The sequence below is a fragment of the Colossoma macropomum genome, unplaced genomic scaffold (assembly GCF_904425465.1).
Source record: "Colossoma macropomum unplaced genomic scaffold, Colossoma_macropomum, whole genome shotgun sequence".
NCBI classification, from domain to species: Eukaryota; Metazoa; Chordata; class Actinopteri; order Characiformes; family Serrasalmidae; genus Colossoma; species Colossoma macropomum.
Genome location: NW_023494802.1, coordinates 33,336,189 through 33,353,151, shown reverse-complemented (window position 1 = coordinate 33,353,151; position 16,963 = coordinate 33,336,189).

Here is a 16,963-nt window from a genome sequence, read left to right as displayed (position 1 = left end):
CTACATAACAGCATTTTCATTGAGGAGATCACCCCACAGGTTTTCAGTGGGGTTCAGTGTTTGTTGTCCAAAAGCTCTATTTTTGTCCCAGAGAACCCATTTCCAGTGAAAGATCCAGGAGCATCTTAAAATGTCAGGCAATTATGTTTGTGGTTATATGAAAGAAAAGGGTTTGGCACACCTTGCAAATAGTTTGCTGGCACAGGTATCTAATTGTAACTTTGGAGACATAGAGAAACCAAAATGCTGCCATCTTCTGCACATCTCCTTGGGGAGTTTTTTGTCTCTACAACCATCCTCCTCATGTGCATGTGGGTAAAACACACTTACAGCCTTCCAGGAAGATTTACTACAGCTCTATTTTTTTAATTTTGTAATTAAATTTGGGAATATTCAGGCATGTTTTTTACAGCCTTTGCCTGATGTATGTAAGGTCAAAATACTTTCTCATTTGTTTATATCTAATTTTCCCCTTGTTGGTGAATGACAAATAGCATTTGGCCTCTGTGTCACCTCATATTTATACCCCAGTAAAACCTAAATACTCATGTGGATGTTAAGAAAAATGAAATGAAATGGAAACACGCTTTAGTTACATTTCGCTCTTAAGAATTTTCAGTAGTGCCAATAATTAGGACACATGTGGTTTGGAGTTTTGTTGTTCTTGGTAATATTTTCAATGAAAGGTTAGATTTCTCTCAAATTTTCAGGTTTAACTAATTAACGACATTAAGACATTTTTCACCCATCTTCACCAAGGGTGCCAATAATTATAAAGCTAACTGTATTGTCCCTGTTATTCGAGAACCTTTTTCAGATAGAGAAAGTTTTCTTACTATATTACACATTCATAAAAATGCCCCAGGCACAAACTACATATATTTTTACAAACTAACTGATAGTTAGTCCAATATTCTAGTTTCATGGGAAACTCTCTCATTCCGAAAAAAATTAATAATCACTGATGCTCTAAAGATCCTTCCGAACACCCCATCTGATAGGGTTCAATATTCATTTCATATTCCAGATGCACATCTAAAATTTCTCGTCATTTCCTCCTGATGCCAGATTGATATATAGAACGCAGTTTAAAAGCTGGCTGACATGCTTAGCAAACATAGATTTTGAGTGGGATGACTCATGGGTCACTACAAAATCTAGTCAAGCCTCATGGCGCATGTGAAAGCAAGATTTGTGTGATAAATGTCAGCCCAGTGCATGGGGCCTATTCATCGCATTGGCCATGCTGGCTAAAAAGGTTACTAAATCAAAGAAGAGCGATCTGAAGTTTTCCACTTATTGACTCCAAGGAAGGCTGCGTGAGAGTTTGTGTTAAAGCCCCCCTGTAGGAAAACCAATATGTTGCCAGCATGCGAGCTGGGAGGAAGGTGTGATGTGAATAAATACATGCCATTTCAGGGTCAGGCACCACTGGAGACATGCTTGAGCACAATTCATCTTTGTAAAGAATCGTGCATCATAAACTAGAGTCATTTCACACACCACTCCCTACATCTTCAATCTTGAAAATAAAGGTTCTAACAGTTTATCACTTCTAGGGAAAAAAACTGTAATTGGGATGGAAGTTTGTTAAACTTTGAAAAGGTTCTTCACAGTCACACATCAAATTCACAAAAATGGTTCTTTAAAGAACTATTCATTGAAAAGTTCTTTAGGGAACCCAAAGTGGTTCTTCTCCAAAGATGGCATCACTCAAAATAACTTATTTTGGCACATTTCTTTTTAAGGATGTAACACCTGAAGGCCAATAAAGGGTTTGTGAGCCAAGAGGTTCAAAGAGAGAGAGGCTCACGGTCAGAGATTAGGTCCTTCAGGGACTGGGCTAGTGAAAAAAGGGGGAAAAATCTTAATCGGAATTCACTTGCTTATTCAAAGGCTGCCTTCGGGGAGGCTTAAGGCCCTTCGAAATCCGTCAATCCCTCTAAAAAGCCAGGCCGGGCCAGCACTCGCTCCCAGAAAAGAACAAGGAATGTGGAGGACACACTTAAGCGAGGCCGTTCTGAGGAGTGCTGAAGCACCAGGCGGAAGATTACACAACAGCAGGCCATGAAAAAAGCTGTTTTGTACAGCGCCACTGCAGTGGGCTGTTCAAAGCCCTGACTCCAATTCTTTATGGGGATTTGACAGAATGACGACAGCAGACTTGTTTGTCTTCCTGCAGACTTTGAACAAACTCTCGTCGATTCGCAATCACAGGCCAGTCATTTTCCCAGCGAAAAAGCAAATGAACTATGGTAGTAATACTAGTAGACATGATAGCGCTTGTAATCACTTGATTGCAGCCGTTTTCTCTGTTTACCTTGATATGATAGAACGAGCACTCTTTATTACACTCCACTTTATTGTGTTATCAGTCCTCTAACCCTTCATCAGTGGTCAGCTTCTGACCACAAAACTGCTCTTGGCTGGATAGTGATCAACCACTCTCAAACTTGTAGTGACACTGATGTGTAAAAAACACAGCAACACTGTTATATTCTTAAACACTAGGGAACCAAAAGTGGTTCTTCTATGGCATCTCACAAAGAACACTTTATGGCATCTTTTTTAAAGATCTAAGTAATATGTCCTGTGCTCAGAAACTGACCAATGATGAATGAGATAGAGGGTGGCTGACAAATTTTGCATGACAACAGATGGGCTACAGTCTATAACTGCAACTACCCAGCAAATATGCCCATGTGTGTCCAGTGTGGGGTCCACTGCAGGCTGCCTCTTTTGTACTACTCACATTCTTCTACACATTACCATCTGCTTCATACTGTCTTGTTCTATGTGTGAATTGTATTTATTGTTGGGCTTTTGAAGCCTAGTTTTACACCGTTGGGTACTGTATTGTGTTATAAATAGTATTGTATTGTAAAAAGTTAACAATGAATAGAAACATTTTACATTATGTGTTAAAATTAGGACAGCCTGTAGGCTACAGTATGTGCCACAAAATCCATTGTCCTTGACAACAAACACCTATCGGTCATAAATTTAGACATTTAGACATAAATTTGCGCTGCTGTTGATTTTTTTTTCATCATTTCAAAAGCAGGGACTTCTGTCATTTTGCTGTATTCTGCATGTGGAACAGGATGTTGTGATTTCAATTGGTGTCAAACCTGTATTGGAGAAGTTGTTGGGTGTTATACGCCCTCCTGATACTCGGCAAGAACAGAAATTATGAATTGTTTGTCTAATGTCCCTCATAGAAATTGTGAAATAGTTACACATGGCTGTTATTTTCACTGTTAATCTACTGCTACTCAAACTGTTTGAACGCATGTGACCAATTCAGGAAAGCAAAGCGAACAAACAGTGCTTTTAATCTGTATTTCTCATTTTTATTGCCTTTAAAATAATTGCTAAAGTCTTGGATTTTGACACTTCATTGTAGGCATAAGTAATCTTTTATTTTCTTTGTTTCTTTTCAGGCTTTTTTCTATTTGAGCCAAAAAATGCACCATTATTCAGCCAAAATCCCTAATGTGTACTTTATGTCTAGGTCGGTTTTGCTGTGTGGTTCTGTAAACACAGTTGAGAACATGCTGTTGTTGTGTAATTCACACCAAGGCCCTAGAGGAACATCATTTTATTTCACCACCAAGTTTTCCTGACTCTTGACTCCTGAAAGTACCTCTTTTTTCTTTATTTTCTTGATCAAATAAAGCATAACTCAGAACTGCGAGCCTCCCTACTGAGAACAGGTGTGAGACATGTGAGGAAATTACAACGGTGGACGACTGAAGGAATTCCATGCGACACAGGGGAATACAATGCTCTTGGCCAGTAATCTTACTCATCTTTTTACAGCATCTCTTTTTTGAGCAGCTTCAATGATGCATCTGCGTAGTGGGCCTCTATGTGTTTTGGTCTGTGCAGCTGATTCCAGCCTGAGCTTATTTACAGTGTTTTTCTTCTACTGAAAACACAAGAGAGTGGTGGTCAGCAGAAATCAATTGTGCTAACCTGATCTACGCAGAGTAATACTTCAGCAGACTTATCTGGTGTTAAGTTCTCCAACAATAATAGACCTTGGAAATCTCCAGTAGTATCTCTTTCACACCCTGTACAGACGTACTTTCCACACAGCTCTGAAGCTTTGTTTAAAAACAAATACTTTTTTTGTTAGCTGAAGAATGCAGAAGGAAGCCACACGGCTAACATTATTGCTAGGAAACCAAATGTCTCATCGTGGCTGTATAACTGTAGCAACTATCCTCAAATCATCAATCATTACAGTGAAGAGAATGGATTACTCAGATGACGCGTCAGATGAGGAGGACAACAAGCTAAAAGATGAAATTAGCAGAGCAGCTGCTATCGAACAGGCTATCTAGATAACTTACCTGAGTTTTCGTGTCTTTTCTCTAGCTGAAAGGGTAAAAAAAACGGCCTCTGGCATCAATTTTGTGTTGAAAAGACAGAAGTGCCATTTTCTTTACAATTTTGTTCGATGACTGAGGTAAGGCTAGCTTGGTTGTGTTTATTAGCCTGTTGATCAGCGGCTAGGCTAACAGTCAGTATTGGTTGACGCCACAGGGATTACCTAAAGACCACTGCAGTCCTCATTTTATAGTTGGCGCCATGCTCTTAGGCCCATATAAGGAACCCCAGGTCTAAAAGGAATCTCTCTATGAGAAGAATGAAAGAAGTTGTTAAAGGGGTTGTTAAAGAGTTGATAGATGAATATTGCTACATGTGAGCTAATGCTACTGCACACTGAATCGACATCATTAGACTGCCAGCCTCCTTAAAAACCACGCAAACCAGCATGCTTTGATAGTGCAGTAGTGTATTTCTGTGTGCAGAATGAGGGCAGATAGAAAGAAGTCAGAAAAAAAGAAAAAGGTTTTCTCTGGTAAGTAATGTAGGTTACAATGCAATTATGTTTTCTTTATCTGATACTTAGTGAAACACGATAGATCTTTCCCCTCTGTTCATAGCTTGCTTTGACAAGCTTTACAAGCTTATATGCATTCAGGCTAATTCAGTACAGACTCAGCTTCATATTAGTACTTACCATAAACGGCGCTGCATATCCATTCTGGCACCTGAGGCATTATAAAAATAACTGCTGCACCATTTAAGGTGGAATGGGAAAATTCGAACAAGAAGCTGGTGAAAAAGGAGCAGACCAGCTTCACTGAGAGTTGAAAGACATGAAAGGGATGAGCAGGTTGTTCTGTTTCTGCTTGACAGGTGGGTAACAATAACTTATTTTTGCTTTTTCACAGAATCAATCAGTCAGTATTATATGTCCCGCTGGTGAGAAGGAAGCTGACAGCCTCATAATTTTAAGACTGGTAGTATTTTTGATAAAGAGACATTAAAATATCCTACCTCGATGTTTCATGTACAGAGCCACCTATAAATCTGTGCTATACAGCAGGACATTTCCATAAGATAGCACAATTTATCAGAACACTGCCATAGCCTGCCTTACTTTTAAGTAGCTTAGTGAAGTGGAATTGCTGTGCAGTAGCATTACCCTACCTGTAGCAATATCTTTGACTCTTTAATGACCTCATAATTCAGAGGATCCAGTGATATTCAGGAGAAAAATGTACACAGGACAAAATGTATTGGGCTCTGAACATTTTAATTTACCACAGGGTGTGACAGAGGTGATTTTTTGAAAACCTCATTCATTCTGGCTATACAGAAATCAAGCTTAGACCCAGAGTTCCTAAAACGGGCATAATGCAGACTACAGAATGACAAACGACTGCAATGGTCTATGGCCATACGATGTATTTGCGTGATGCATGCTGGGTGTTGTAGTGTGAGAACACTGATTAAGAAAAACAGCATGCTACAAATTCTGTTAAACCAATATGGAGGGATAGAACGATGCATAACATGACAAATAACTAGTTCTAGGCAACTTTAAGAACTTTTTTTTCCTTCTTCTATCAAGCGCTATGTTTGAGCACTGATTTAGTCTAGCACCAAGCACCACTTAGACAACTAAGCTAAAAGAACACAGTAGACTACACACAAAGGATTGTATCAGTTCTCAGGAGATGAGTGTAGGACAGGACTCTCCTTCTGTTCTAACAGACAGACAGACAGACAGAGGAAGCAGAGTGTTCTTTTCCCTCAGCTCCTGCTGACCTCTCACGCCTGCTTAACATGCACAACATGACCCGCACTCCCCCTCTCTTACACAGGGGTTTAATAGACTGAGCATTCACTCTCTAATTTCCACCCCGCATTTTCAAATTACGCTGCTCACTCGTCGATCTTATCCGGCTGGACGCAATCTGAAAGAGGTGGGCCACGCAAGTGCTCTCCAAACTCGATTCAATCCCCAGCACCATTATGTGCAGGCGAGTGCTGGGAGATAGCCTGGATAGCACTGCCCAACCCGTTCAGCTAAATAATACAGCTGTTTTGTTAGGAGATGAGCTCTACTGTTTAGCCGCATAAACAGACATGAAAGAAGCTTCGACCTCGCTTTGTTGCTGTTCTATGAAAGTACATTGTGATTCGCGCTCACAGTTTTCGCCTTTCCTGAGCATGCGGCCGCATGTTAAGAGGCGTCAAAGCGTCACCATGTGACAGCAATGCTCCCTTGTACTTAATTACACGCACCAGTGCGGATTACCTTGTGCCCAAAGACAATCATCTGGAAGACAATGATTCATTCTCTGGATCCTGCATTTATACATGGGAATTTTCAGTGACCCAAGGCCACACTCACATATTAATGTAGCAATAGATAGTCAGGCATGGCTGAAAGAGGTCACAGAGAGAAAAACGTTCAAACCAGAGCTAAATTAGCATGAAGATTCTGTAGATGATTACACATTAAATAGCAAGCAGTTTCCTGCTGACATATTGCACAGGTATTGTGGCCTTCAGTGGAGATAGAGCCAGGCTTGATGATGAGTGGGACGTAATCATCCCCGAGGCCCTATCTCAAAGATGCCCTTTCACCCTTCAACTCGTCGCTCTGCTCCCATTTGTATGTTATCGCAAGCCTTTGCCATGTTGAAGTGTGTCTCAGAGTTATTCCTGTACAGTCCTGTGCCAACGTCAGAGAGCACTCTTCATTTATTTAATTTCCAGTCTAAAATACAATTCATTTATTTCACAGAAGCCTCAACAACAAAATCTATCACATTTTGACTATTTGAGGTTTTTATAGCTTCAATTCATTTTACAAGACCTGCTTTCAGTTTTTCAAATAAATCTGCTGGAATATGTTTCCACACTTCCAAAGTTCAGTCTTAGAAATTGGTTGCATTTTCTTCCTCTCATGAGCCAACTAATCCCAAACACATTCAGTGATGTTAAGATCTGGGGTGGTCAGCCAGTTCTTCCGAGAACACCAGCAGCTGCTTTGTTTCCTTTCCCTTTTCCTGATGAGGGTTGACAGCTACTCATCCTTTCAGACCCTTTTTGTGGAGTCTTCTCACAGTGGAAGGATGGACAGAAACACCTGTGGATTTTTTCAAATCTGAAGCAAGAGGGGAGCTTGATTTTCTCCTCTCTGTCAAACGTGAGAGCTTAAGTACTGTTTATCTGATGGGGTCAGTTTTGTGGTCTACTAGCTCTTGCACAGTTGTTAGGAATCCAATTTTCTCTATAACCTTTATTGATTTTTTTAAAGCTGCCTTTTTCACTTATTTTCCTTTGACTTTTCTGTTCATTATGTAAGAGGTTTCTCTTCTTACCTAAAAAAATAAATAACTTGTGCTTAATGGCTTTTTGACCAGAAATTAAAGGGTGGTATCTGAGCGTTTTTTGGACCATTTATATTACTACTTACACAATTTTACACCCAATACCCTTCAACATCAATACAGTTCAACCATTAGCCTACATTAGAACCAACTTGACTGAGACAAAGCAATGACTGGTAAACAAGCAAATTACATTGCCTTTTTTATTCACTGAAGGTAAATTTTGTTTTTGTTTTTGTTTTCGTTTTTTTTTGTACCGAGGACAATAGGATCCTAGCTACACCACTGCAAAATAAAAAAGAAAAATGAAATAATTGGTGGACTTGGTGGACTAAAAAATGGGAGGAATATATGGTCATACAAACATAAGCAGCAAAATACATATGCATTAACATATAGTCTATGCATAATAATAAAAGACAATCTAAGGAGATTCCTTATGTGATGTAATCATACATAGATATTACCAGCCTTATTTTATCCTAATGCTATTCAGTAATTCTGTGGTAAGTTATGCCAACTGGCTTAGACATTTTTAAGTTATTCTTAAGTAAAAGTGAGGAAGAGTATAGAATGAACCCCTCAGCAGGTCCTGGCCCTGGACGTTTAAGAGGTTAGGCAGAAAATGGCACTGAAGCCAGTGTGCGTTTTTCAAAATCTTTTATATTTAGCCATAGTTTTAGTATTTTGAGGAAGATGTCCCTCAAAATAGTGTTTATTGTTAGTCATGTCATATTCATTACTTTTAGTGTATTTTATTCTGACTAAAATGGCAAATAGTTTAGTCGACAAATATTATACTATTTTAACCTACAAAATTTTACTTATCTATATAGTTGTTGTAACAAAACAAACAATTTTGTCGTATTTTGCAAATCAGTAGTTAGCTAACAGCTACACTACAGAACGGGCTACACTTACTTTGCATAGCCTGCCTGGCAGTTAATGTCTAAAATTTTATGTCACTGTAAAACTCCTATATATAAAGCACACAATGGTACTTGATTGTCTGTTACATGCTTGAAATGTTCATGTTTAGGCTGGACCTGTCATAAGAAGCATTAAAACCAGTGTTTTTATGTTAAATTATAATTATGTTTTAATTATGAATATTTTATTTTCTATATAAAATATACAATCTCTTTGTCAACAAGCATTTTTGGGTGCTTTCACACCTACTATATTTGGTCCGGACCTTCAGACTTTTCAGTTTGGTCTGAACCAAAACCGCAGGTGTGAAAGATGCCTTGGATCATGGTCTAGACCAAAGGACCAAAATTTGATCTGACCAAAAGAGGTGTTCTCAGTCTGGATCAAACTGAACCATGGTTTGATTTGTTTGCAGTGTAAAAAACACTTTTTTGGATGGTTCAGACTTTTGGATCAATTACAGGACGTTGAGGTAGGTTATCGTCAAAAGTACTGGGAGAGAAGTCAAAATGAGCCGCGGTATCATGTGGTGAGAGGAGGAGACGAGATATTTAACAGTAATTTGGTCCAACGAAAAAGTCAAAAGTCAACTTGAAGAAATGCATACAAATGCCAAAACTTACACTCTAAAAAAAGATGGTTCTTCAAGGGTTCTTTAGCAAAGAAAATGGTTCTATATAGAGCCATGAACACTCAAAGAACCCTTTGCATGATTAAACGGCTCTTTGCATTGCAAAATGCTTCTTCAGATTGATGGAGAATGTGTTGTAGATTGTTCTATACAGAAGGGTTCTATATAGCACCCAAAATGGTTCATCTATTGTTACAAAGTCAAGATTTTTCAATAAAAGAACCCTTTTTGTGCTATATAGAACCCTATTTAAAAAGGTTCTATATAGAACAATCTACAGCATATTCTCCATCAATCTGAAGAACCACTTTGCAATGTAAAGAAGAGAGAAGATATTCATTTTTCTCCATTCAAATGAAAAAGGCCAAATTGACAACATGTCAACATCAGACGCTGCTCCTTTACAAACCAATCAATGTCGAGTACAGGGAGACTCAACACACAAAGGTGATGATAACAGGACATCAGTTTGTCATGCAAAGTTCTTCAGTGCTCTCAATAAATTGCAGTGTGAAACAAAACTAACTGGATTAAATGTAAATGTAACAAAAACATGAACCTTGTTTTGGACTTTCAGGTGTGAAAACACAATTTGTTAGTAATTTCATGCATAAGATGACCACTGACCGAATCTTAGCACTGTGCGATTACAAAGCGAAGATTGTTTCCTGTAATGACAGATAGCTGGCCAGAAGTTTTCACAAATCTTTGCTGCTAATGCCTCACTTGTCTTTTTCAGAGGGGGCTTTTTTTTTAAACGAAACTGAACAGGAGTGTCACTTGCGGTGAAGGTGAAGTGATGATAGATGAATTTGAAAGAGGACTCATGGCTATATGGCATGTGCTTCCTGCAAGCCACACAAGAAGAGAGGGGATTCAGAAAGCATGAGGTCAGTTTAGTTGCTGTCATATGAAGATTAATAGCTACGCTAAAGCCATTTTTTCACTTTCAACCTTATCTCCCCTGCACAAAAATGGAATGTAGGCCTGGCAACACATTATCAAAATATATATTCCAAGTATAAATCGACTGTGTTGCAGTACATTCTTGCTCTTTGTTTTGTTTGCTACAGCAAAAATCAAATTACAACCACTTTTTTAATGAAGTTAAGGACACTTCAAGACACTGAACTAATGGCAACAATGGCAAAGGCAATATAAAATACAATTCTTATACACACAGACCAAAGAGGCAGTAGTACAGTCTAGGGGCAAAAGCGCAGGGACTCAAGCGCCCCCTTGGGGTTTATCTGTGCATGTGCCTGGTTTGTGTTTGACCAGAAAAAAATGGCCATCTTTCTTTAAGTAAGGTTGGGTGTAAAGTTGTTTAGGCCCTCTCTCTAAGCTAACACTAGCTTCTAGTGCGAACAAGAATAGGGAAGCAAACGTAGCTTAAGCTAACAGCTGCACACACAAATATATATGTGAGGATTCATTGAGCTGTAATGAACCCGTGCTGTGGTGCGGTAAAGCTGTAGCATGCTAAGCTACTGCAGTAGAAAGTTACCTGCTACTAGAACAGATATATAAACCATATTTGACAGTTTTTAGAGAGATGTGGAAAATAAATTTAACTTTGTTGTAAATACTAACATCATTTATTTATTTTAGCTAACAACTTACTGCACAGTGCCAACGTTTCAAACAAGTAAGCTACATTAGCACATGTTGAGTGACATCTCATCAGCATTGGACTGTGAAAGGTCTGAGCTCATTTGTGACAAACAAAAGGAAGCTGCTACGTAGTGGCACACAAATTTGTCAGGTGTACCAAGAACTCCTGTTTTCGTTCAAAAAATGTGAACTACAGTAACATATTTGCTACAAATATCAGTCTTTAAAATCCATCTATGACAATAAGACACACAGGAGGAGTTAATCATTTAAACACCTTTGAATGCAGGGGGTCTTTAAATCTAACAGAGAAGATCATAAACATGCAGCTGATCATCAAAACTGTCTTCGCTGGTCTAACATATGGAAAATCATGAGAGGCTGTTCATTTGATGGAATATCTCCTTAAGAGAACTCCAATTTGATTGCTAGCTGAAAACAACCAGTGTATGTATGTAATTAAATTAAATTGGCCTTTTTAAGGCCCGCTAATGTCTACTAACATGCTCTTTAATCCTTCTATCAATTTTTAATTACTGTCAGGTACTCCCAGCCACTGAAGGGTCATTACTGATTTTCACTGGACTGAGATTTCTAAAAACAGCACCCAAACCACACCCTACTTTCAGACGTGTGCTTCTTTCTCTTTATTCTGCTTCATTGGGCTTAGACAATTATTCAAAAGCCACATCTCCCTGTCTGCTCATGCCCTGTTGTGTCCTGACACAGCTCCTGCTCGTTCTCTTCTCGTTCATTTTGTTTAAGAGACGTATCCCCAGGGGAACTCCAAATGGCACTTTAAAAGAAAACACAGCTTCCCGAGCACAACGGATTCCAGGAAATTGGAAATGATAACGTCTCTAATGACGATGAATTGCTAGTGGGGCAGATGCGTTCTCTGCACTGCAAAAAAATACAGCATGTCTCCCACCCCAGCATGAAGCAGAAGGAACGGAAGGATTTACTGCCAAACACGGGTTCTCATTTGCATTACATTGACACGGCACATGTTACACCCTACGTAAAGAACCTGATAGGATTTATCATGCCTATGTGGCAGTTTTGCAAGTGTTTCCTGCACTGAGTGACACTTTAGATGGATACAGCATCATTTGTTCATATCATGCGCCTAATAGAATTAGTCTTCGTAGCTGATTTAATAGTATCTCCGCAACAGAGTGTCGACTTCGAGAGTTCTTGCACTCTAAGCTTTAGTGTGGAGCTTAACAGGGAACAGCTGCTGATTGTCGTATAAATGCCTGGCCTATGCATGGCCTTAGAACACAGCTGCCTTTTGTTACTAATTTGGTCTTTCAAGCATGCAGTGTTCGCAACCAATTAGTGCAGAAGGTGTTGCAAATGCTACCGTCGCCTTCATTAATCTGTCAAGCAATTACCCTCGAGCTTTTGTCGGAGGTGTCCGGGCTAACGCCATTACTGTGGTTTTGCAGTCTGGGAATTACCGGAGAGCACTGAATCGACATAGACAGCACAATGTTTTTCTCCTGTTTCGCATGATCCGTCTCTTGAGGGAGGCTCGGATCAGCATTGAATCCTCACCTCGTGAGCGCCCAATGGTATTCCAGGGGAAATGCACTCTTGAAATGTGCTCTTACAAAATAAAGGTGTCCAAAAGGTTTTTTAGAGTCATATAATACTGCTCCCTGGAGATCTACAGTCCTGTACAACCTTCTGCTAATATGTTGCACCTCCCCTTCTAATTTAACACTAATACATTTGATCCAGTAAATCAAGAATGTCTGAAAAGGTTAAATAGTTGAAACAAGTGTGGCAGGTTTTGGTTGAAACTAGATTCCGCAGGAAGGTAGATCTTCAGGACCAGAATTAGTGACCGCTACCCTAGAAGAGCCACTCTTAGTTCTCCAAAGTAGTGGTTCTCTAATCAGTTGTCAGGGCTCCCCAGATGGTCCATCCCTATGTGTTGGGAGCTGGAATAGCACAAAAAATGTGGACCGCCTGGAGGCTCTGGAGACTGGTTGGAGATGCGCTGCCTTAAAGAATCTATCAATGGATGCTTCTCTGAAAGAATACTCCAGCATTTATCAACCTAATCTCCATCTAGCACATCTAGAGTAAACAGCTGTGCACCGTGGTCAATAACTTTGACACCTTTTCTGTACAAAGTGAAACAACAGAAGATCGCTGAGTCAAAATACACTTATAATAGTGCCAGTGAGCACAGTACATGACAATCACAGTACATTCAACAATAAAGGAGGCCTTATGCATCTTTCAGACAGTGATAGAAAACATGGCAGTGCAAAGAAAATATGGGTTCTACAGGCTGATACATTTCACTGTGGTCAACGTGGATAAGCACGTGCCATAACTACTCTGGTGGCAGATTTAAACGAGTTAAAGGGGCCATCGCGAAATTCTCAGAGTGGATTGTACGTGAGCTCCTCGGTGCGAGGAAGTGCTGTAACACTGCAATTTGTTTTAGCTTCTAGCTGTGGAACAGCTGCATCCACAATAAATGCCTCGTGGAACAGACAACATATCGATACTATAAATACTATTGCAAACTCTACGCTGTACATGACTGATGTGCTTTTTGTTTTTATTCACAAAGATGTACATGACTCATTTGGAATTTTAAACTGTTCCGTTTTAGTGAGCTTTCTTTTTATTTTGTCCATGGCAGTTAGTAGTAGAACAGTAGAACAACTAGTAGCCAGCAGTTAGTAGCTTTATTTTTTTAAATAAAAATAAATAAACTATGAAAAAACATAGAAAATAAAAGAGAAAACAAACATAAGCCTGACCCAAGCCTGGTGTTGTACATGAAAAATTGGCTCAAACCCAGTCCGAAACCCAATTGTTTTCAGGCCTCATCAGGCTCATGTCAAGTACCAGACCTGTAATGGAGAAACAGGTTGAAAGTGGCCCCCTAGTGGCCATGCTGCCAGCAGAATGGAAATCGACTTTGGTACTTTTAATTAATCAAATAAAATATTTTACCTTGTATCGCTTTTGTCAGATTAACTAGGATGCAATTTTTCCCTTTGTGTGTTGAGCTGCTAGCAAGCAATGAGGGGTTAAAAACAATTCTGCTGTCGAAACAAATCATACCTCTCCACAAAGACGGCCATGCTGAGACAAAACAGACAGCACAACTGCAACACAAAGGGTCCTTTTACACCTACCTTGAGACCTTTCAGTTTGGTCCAAACAAAAGAATATGTGTGAAAGGTGCCTCGAACCATGGACCGGACCAAAGGACCAAAATTTGATCCAACCAAAAGAGGTGGTCTTGGTCCGAATCAAATTGAACCATGGTTCAGTTCGTTTGCAGTGCTAAAACACCTTTTTGGATGGTTCGGACTTTCGGACCAATTGCAGGAAATTGAGGCAGGCTATCGTCAGTCATTAACCAATAGAAGAAGAAAAAGAACCAGGAGAGAAGGAAAAATGAGCCGTGGTAGCACATGGGAAGAGGAGGAGATGAAATATTTGGTAATTTGGTCCAATGAAAAAATATAGAAACTTATACCTTATTTACTGAGAGGATGAGAGAGAGAGGATATTCCTTTTTCCTGCATTCAAACAGCAAAAGCTACTCACCGAAGTGACAACATGCTGACGTCAGACGCACGTTCCTATACAAACCAATCAATGTCAAGTATAGTGAGATGCAGCCCATGCAAGTGATGACGGCAGGTAGTAGGTGTGTCATGCAAAGTTCTTTAGTGCGTTTGCTAAATTGCAATGTGAAACCAAAACTAACCAGATCAAATGTGTGCAATGTAACATGAACCTTGGTTTGCACCATGGTCTGGACATTCAGGTGTGAAAGTGCCCTTAAACACAATAAAACACATTTACAAATGTTGACTTGCTTGCTCACCTATAAAGACAACTTTGCTTCAAGAATCCAATTTGCTTCTGGTTTTGTATATCATACAAATTTCCAACACCAACCTTATTGTTGAATAATGTTGAAGAATCATTGTTGAAGAATAATTAAATGAAGAATCATCCAATGTAAAGTCCTTTAGGGAGCCAATGGTGGTTCTTCTACACCATCTCTCAAACGAACCCCTTTGGCACCTTTATTTTTAAGAGTGTAGGCCAGCTCTAGTTGCTGACATGAGTGTGGCTTTTGGTCTATAGCTTGCTAGGGTTTGGGTACTGATGCAATTTTTCACCAGGACAAGACCCCCCAGGATTTGGGCATTGCATTATTTTGTCTCCTGAGTCGGTATACTCCAGCACCAATGGGACTAATTCCCAAAACAACAGTACTATGCAGAGCAACACCAACAAGCTGGACCTCTGGGGCTCAAAAGCTGTCTTTGCCACCACAAAGAAAAAGATGTTATTCCCCTGGTGCTGTGTAGCCTGGCAGGAGCTGCTGAGGTGTTATGGACGAGCAGGCAGGGCTGAGAGACAACTCAAGCAGTAAACAGCCTGACAGTGCTGAAGAGATTATCATAAGCCAGCTCTTCATCCTGAACAAGCGATTGTATAACAGCTAATTCGTTCATACGTTACTCAAAGCATATGCAAAGCATATTAAATCATACCTTTGTCCTTTGGTGGATCATTCTGTGGCTGGCCCACTGCCTCAGGTCTCTCTGGCTAATTCCTGGCTCAGTGGGAGAACACCCCAACATGTGGCTTACCCAGCATGATGATCTGTATGTGGTATAGCAGCGCTGCTAAATTATTTATTCTGCCTACATGGCAACGTATTTCTCCTGTGCTGCGCAATCCCCTGGGTTGAATTAACCGTGGGTCACAAATCTTTCATAATGTAGCTTTATGTAACAATTACAACAACAGAGTTCTTACCATGTGCCTTATAAGCATGTATAGTGGTGCTTGAAAGTTTGGGAACCCTTTAGAATTTTCTACATTTCTGCATAAATTCCACCTAAAATGTCATCAGATTTTCCTATTAAATCCTAATAGTAGATAAAGAGAACCAAATTAAGCAAATGAGACAAAAATATTACACTTGGTCATTTATTTATTGAGGAAAATGATCCAATATTACATATTTGTGAGTGGCACAAGTATGTGAATCTTTAGAATTAGCAGATAATTTAAGGGTGAAATTAGAGTCAGGTGTTGTCAATCAATGGGATGGCAATCAGGAAATTCAAGACCACTGCTAACCTCCCCAGGAGTGGTCGACCAACAGAGATAACTCCAAGAACAAGGTGGGTAATAGTCACAAAAAACTCCTAAGCAACTACAGGCCTGTCTCACAGTGGCTAATTTTAATGTTCATAAGTCCACCATCAGGAGAATACTGAACAACAATGGTGTGCTTGGCACTGTTGTGAGGAGAAAGCCACTGCTCTCCTAAAAGAACATTGCTGCCCATCTGCCATGTGTTTAAGATCACATGGACAAGCCAAAAGGCTATTGGAACAATGTTTTGTGGACAGATAAGACAAAATCTTTGGTTTAAATGAGAAGCATCATGTTTGGAGAAAGGAAAACACTGAATTCCAGCATAAAAACCTTATCCCATCTGTGAGACACGGTGGTGGTAGTATCATGGTTTGGTCCTGTCGTGCTGCATCTGGGCCAGGACGGCTGGCCATGATTGATGGAACAATGAACTCTGAATTATAAAAGCAAATTCTAAAGGAAAATGTCAGGACATCTGTCCATGAGCTGAAACTCAAGAGAACGTGGGTCATGCAGCAAGACAACGACCCTAAGCACACAAGTCGTTCTACCAAAGAATGGCTAATGAAAAATAAAGTTAATGTGTTGGAATTGGCAAGTCAAAGGCCTGACCTTAATCCTATAGTTTTAGCAGTTCATGCGAGTAAACCCACCAACGTAACAGAGTTGAGGCTGTTTTGCACAGACGAATGGGCTAAAATTCACCAAGCTGATGTGCAGGACTAATCAACAGTTACCGGAAATGTTTAGTAGCAGTCATTGCTGCACAAGGGGGTCACACCAGATACTGAAAGCAAAGGTTCATATACTTTTTCCACTCACAGGTATGTAATGTATGTCAGATCATGTTCCTCAATAAATAAATGACCAAGTCTAATATTTTTGTCTCATTTGTTTAATTTGGTTCTCTTTATCTTCTATTAGG